The sequence below is a fragment of the Taudactylus pleione genome, unplaced genomic scaffold (genome assembly GCF_031769625.1).
Source record: "Taudactylus pleione unplaced genomic scaffold, aTauple2 ptg000256l, whole genome shotgun sequence".
Taxonomy (NCBI): domain Eukaryota; kingdom Metazoa; phylum Chordata; class Amphibia; order Anura; family Myobatrachidae; genus Taudactylus; species Taudactylus pleione.
This window is the reverse complement of record NW_028284658.1, coordinates 18205113-18211307: the sequence shown is the minus strand read 5'-3', so window position 1 is coordinate 18211307 and position 6195 is coordinate 18205113.

Sequence of the window (6195 nt, the reverse complement as noted above, 5' to 3'; positions counted from 1 at the left end):
AACTGCTGTTAATTGTGTTACTGGTCTAGTGTTTTATTCCTTTTACTAGCAGCTACAGCACATCCTGTATTTTTGTGACTTAGAATCTAGTTGAAGTACATAAGTACGCTTAATATTTATATCTAAAGAATGTCTATTGCTAAGTTTTCACTATAACACATTTCTCAAAACCGTGATCTGTGAGTCAACTATTTTCCTGAAAACTGGGTCTGCCCATACATCATATTTCCACCCTATGATATGAACTTTGTTGTGATCATCAGTAGTAGGTTACTTTCCTTTTACATGAAAAACAAGACATAAATGGTGCTTTGTAGGAGGACATGGCTTAAGTTCTAAGATGGTTTTCTAACATATAGGTGAGTCATTGAAGATAGCTGCTTATAACATGATATTCTACATCACAGCTGAAATGTCATTTTAAACATAGTAAGCAAAGGGGATTCCTCGGTACTGAATGAGGATTAGTTTAATACCAAAGCAGGGTTGTGTACGCATAGGTTTAGCAATTACCCAAAGCCTGCTGCTATGCTCTGAATTCCACTGTGTGCTCACTACAGCTAGAGAAAAGCTAACAATTGGGGATACAAATTAGGAATTCTAGTCCAAAGCGATATCATATCAGGAAGCTATAGAAGACCAATAGCAGCACGATGATCAGATATAAAATGTGAAGTGCTGAAAAAATATCAACTATAGACAGGTGAGGTGGGCTTGTTGGGCCCAGTACAAATGAAAGCAGGAAGGGCTTACCATCGTCCTCATATCCCGCCCTTCTCCCAAACCAACTTGCCGACCTCATGGACACAGGCATAGAGTAAAGCTGTGGTGCCCACAGAAAGTACATGCTATGATGACCCGCCACACAGTAAGGAAGGGGATGTAGTCTTCAAGCCGATGGTCTAAATGCCGACTTCCGGCTTCCAGACTCTCTAATCCTGGCGTGGTAATAATGACAGGTGTTGAAAACTCGATGCCTGTCATTAACCATGCGTTGGAAGACCGACGCCCGGCATACCGAATGAAGGTAAGCCGGGCGCAGACAGCCGCTGGGGGGGAAGGTTAGGTTTAGGGCTCCCTGGGGGGACTTAGGGTTAGGCACCCCCCCGGGAGGGTTAGGTTAGGCTAGGGGAAGGGAGGGTTGGGGTTAGGCACCCCCAGGGGGAGGTTAGGTTTAGGCACCCCCCAGGGGACTTAGGTTTAGGCAGTGGGGAAGGGGGGGTTAGGGTTAGGTTTAGGCACTTAGAGGGGGGATTAGTGTTAGCCACTTGGGGGGGAGATTAGGGTTAGGCACCCCTAAAGGAGGGTTAGGGTTAGGGGGTAGAATTAGGTTAGCGATACTTACCTTAGGGACGATCAAGATCTTCACCCTTGCCGGCCTGCCACTGTCGGGATTTGAACCGCTGGCCATACACCCTAATGAAGTGCACCTCAGATTAATAATGGGACTGTAGTGAGGCCAGACCAGACCTGAGACACGAGCCTAGAGAAATAGAGGGTTGCTAGGTCCTGGTAATAGAAAACCCTGGGTTTCAAGCTCAGTGCACCAGGTCATTACAAAAATGTTGAATATATTTAGTACTGCCATTGCATTTATTACATGACAGTTTCAAAATCACTTCTAAAACTGTGCAAAGACAAAAAAACTTTTGAAAAACTAATTTAGGGCCTTGGAATTTCTTTTAAACAGCTGCTGGTCCTCACAGTTCAGTGCTACAATCTCTGCGCTTCGCAGCGTTCAGTGACAATACACACTTCTTTCCTTAGCAATGTCTCTTCTTGTTTTTACCAAACATTCCATAGTGTCATCCACAGTGTCTATTGCTTTCTTCCCACACTTTCATAGTCTCTCACAATCCACAGTGTATGCAGAATTTCTCTGGAGATCCTTCTTAGAATGGGAGAGTGTTACTGTGCATTCTCCAATATGGCTCCTCCAGGGAAGATGCTTCATTCTCTTACCAAGATAGCCATCGGAGATACTACTGCGCATGCACGGCCCCATCTTGACTCTGTGTGTGCAGACTGACATATTAGGAGACAGATGTCACCCTCTTAGCTCCAAGAGACCTGCTGCTTTTACCTGCGATACTGCTAATCAGGGCTGTTTCTAGGGGCAGGCGACCCGTGCAATCGCACGGGGCGCGCCGCCTCCGACCTCTGCAGCAGAAACAGAATATTAACTGCCGGCCGCCCGCTGAGATTCAGTTACCAGCGGGCGCCCGGCAGAGCAGAGCAGCCGGAGAGACGGAGGCTCCGGCTTCCGGCTTCCGGCTCCCCCAGTGTGCACTATGGGAGGACGTCATGACGTCTTTCCCATAGTGCAGAGGAGCAGCCGAGCGGAGCGGGGCTGAAGGTAAGTGTTACTGTTTTGTTTTTGTTTTTATGTGCAGGCAGCCTGGGGACATTACTCTGGGGGCACTTCTGCGGGGGGAGACACCACTACTGAAGGCACCCGGGCACTACTACTGGGGACATTACTCAGGGGGCACTTCTACTGGGGGCATTGCTTAGGAGGTACCACTACTGGGGGCATTACTCAGGGGCACTACTACTTGGGGCTTTACTACTTTGGGCACTAGTACAAAGGGAGCATTACTATTGGGGGGACTAATACAGGGGCATTAATACTGGGGACACTATTACAGGGGCCATTACTATTTCGGGCAATTCAACTGGGGACACTACTACTAGGGCACTACAGCAGGGACCATTACTATTGGGGGCATTACTGATGGGGGCATGACTACAGGGGGCACTACTAATGGTGGCATGGCATAGGGGGCACCACTCCTGGGGGCACTACTACTGGGTGCACTGTATAAAGGGCATCACTACTGTGGGCTCTGCATAAGTTGCACTACCACTGTGGGCACTGCATAAGGGGCATAAATACAGGGGACACTGCATATGGGGACAACTACAGGGGGCACTGCATAATGGGCACTTTTGCCTGAGAGCCAGTGGGGGGGGAGCCTAAGACCTGTCGGGATGGAATGGCAAGGGAGGGGGCTGGAATGAAGTGTGTATTATGTGAATCTTGTTTTTTCAATGTGGTTTATGTGGTTCTGGATTTAATAATAATAATAATAATAATAATAATAATAATAATAATAATAATGTATTTGAAGTGGATTTGGTTTTAAAACGTAGTTTATGTGCCTCTGGATTTTCCAATATATTTTATGTGGAAGTGGTTTGTTGCAGTGTATTTTATGTGGATCTGGCTTTTATTTTCAATGTGCTGGGTTCGCTCCCAACGCGACTAAAAACGAGTGTGATGCAAGGTCATACTTCTGCAAATGTCACACCAACGGCATGCACACAGAAATGCAGCGTGGGCTTGTGACAGCTAGGCCACACCCCATTTTTTGTTTAACTACATATATTTTTCAGCACTTTGCCCCTGACAGGTTAGCCAACCCAGTACTCAGTAGTCACAGTGGCTGTCATTCTGTGGTCTTTGAAGATCACACTCCCTTACTGTGATACCACACCCCCTTACGATGAGGCCACGCCCACTCCACAATATTACTGCTTCGAGGGGGGGCGCGTTTTGACTGCTCGCACTGGGAGCCTCAAACCCTAGAAACTGCCCTGCTGCTAATCCATACCTAATATTCAACATTAAACATTATAAACATCATAACAGGGCATAAATATGGTCTCCTACCGGAAGGCATATTGTAACAGACGTCCACAATAAGGGAGGAAAACTACAGATCCTCCTCCCATGTAATCACCAGGACAAGAGCTGTTGCAAATTTATACAGAAATCCAGTGAAGTTCTCATTCAAGCAAATGCCCAAGTGTTAAAAGTAAAACTGGGTCCATAGAGTCTTCCTCAGAGTTATGTGGACTTCAAAATAGCACTGGTTTAAATGATCTGAAGGCCAGATAATTACGGTATCGGAGTTCCGGTGCTGACCCGAAGTGACGCTTGAAACCGAAAGTACATGTCATTCCTCTAGTCCGGCCTGTGGTGTGTATCCGGAAGTTGTTGTGCGTTCTTTTGAGAGCGTGCCCCATGTGTTTTAGTTGGTGCCAGACCGGAAGTGATGCATTTCCTACTGGAACAAATGGGTGAAGTGCTAGGCTTGCTAGTTTTTTGTACCTTTTTGATCTCGCATTGTCAATCCCACTACAATACTATTCGCCATTACTTTGCATGTACCATATGCACAGTAAAGGAAGCCTTTTATATCTATCAGGCCCTATTGCCCTTTCCTTCAAACAGGAAAGAGACATTTTTGAAAGTGGTTATTATTATGAATGACTATAAGCCTGTAAACTGTAGAGCAAGTAGAGTGAGTATCTCAGCGTTGTACATTTAAAATATAAAGTTCTTCTTTCAGAGTTAAAATGCCACATCAAACTACCTCCAATAGAGATCGCTATCATTGTAAAATGAGTGCAACATGCTTTCACCCCTCATTCACAAACCTGATTCATACAGACTGCCTTTGAGGAAAATTTACAAAATGTTGTATAAATAAATTCCTGTGTACATTATTTTATATCTCTTATCGGTGTCTGGTTGTATATGACAGGGGAGTTGGGGAAGAAGAAACAAATTATTGTTTTAAACCTAGAGAACAACTTTTTTTTAATAAATGAAGTGTGTAAATATCTCGCCAAAGACCATGGGGCTCAGTCTGAGTGGGGGGTTTGCTGTGTACTGTGCATGCCCACAGGAAGCTGTATGCCTATAAGCATGTACAGATCTGACACTTGTGCCTCCTTATGCTTGGAGAGGCAGATTTGGGGAGGGGAGTGACATAAAAACGCATAATTGCAGACTGAGGCAGGCCTTCGTGGTGATGCATATACATCTATATATGCTTATAGCTTGCAGGTGTCCAAGGCTGGTTCAGACACACACTGATAATGATGATGATTAGCTGCTTCTGACTGGCTGATTGAGGATTCATCTCTGAAACTGATACGTGTATCATCCATTGGTTGTACATATATTATTTTGTGGGGATATTTTTAATAACATTTTGGGCTCCATTTATCAACGAAGCATAACCCCTTTAGCGCTCGCTTTCTGGATTTAACAAACAGCGGTATTCTAAGATTACCGTTGTTTGTCACAGCATCATTCTCGCTATCTTTAGATGGCGAGAGCGATGCGGTCCCCATTGCCGGCGATGGGGATCCGGCTCTACCTTGCCGGCTTCAGCGAAGCCTTCCAGGTACTGCTGGGTCCCTGTGTCAGGCGCATGCGCAGACGGACGGTAGTGCATGCGCATTACACAAGACCCCTGTCGCTGCCAGTAGCCCAGCAGAGGACCTCACAGACAAGGAGGACTTCGCTGGACCTCGCTGGAGGGGTAACTGTTGGTAAATACCAGTGGATTTTTCTTTGTATCACAGTGATACTAAACAAAAAATTCTGCTGGTGTTTACCTTCGTTGATAAATGGGGGCCTTAATTTGTACTTTAATTCGTACCGAAGAAGGAAGATTATACCTGCTGTCTAATAGACTGGCTGACAGATTTTTATTGAAGATTTTAACATAGACCTCGCAGGGGTATATACTAAGCCTTGGAGAGAGATAACGTGGAGAGAGATAAAGTACCAACCAATAAGCTCCTAACTGTCATTTTTCAAACACAGCCTATAAAATGACAGTTAGAAGCTGATTGGTTGGTACTTTATCTCTCTCCACTTTATCTATATCCAAGGCTTAGTACACCTCCCCACAGTGTTTCACGTATTAATTACGTCGATATTGCTGGTAAGAGATGATCTTATAAGACATATTAAACAAGAAAAAAGAAAAATGTTCCCCCCCGAACGCTGCAAAGGACCAACACTGAGACTTGAATACTGCATGATAACAGAAATATAGAGATCTCAATTTGGATATATTTACAAAGATATGTTTAAGTTTCCAGGCTGTGTCAAGGCTTCTAAGTTCTTTTATTAACCAAGAGTTATTATACGAAGCTGGATCATAATTGATTTTTCAGTTATAAAAGTATTATGATCTGGGACTAGCCTTATGTTCTGTTTACATATTTACAATACACATGGCTGTATTTATTAACATTATTTTTACTAAAATAAAGTGAAAATGGGTGTTTTCACACCCTTTTCACATTATTTTAGTATCGGACTACATACAAATTACCGCCGGACGCAAGGGATGCCAGGCGCCGGTCTCCTGGTGTCGGTAAAATGAGCGG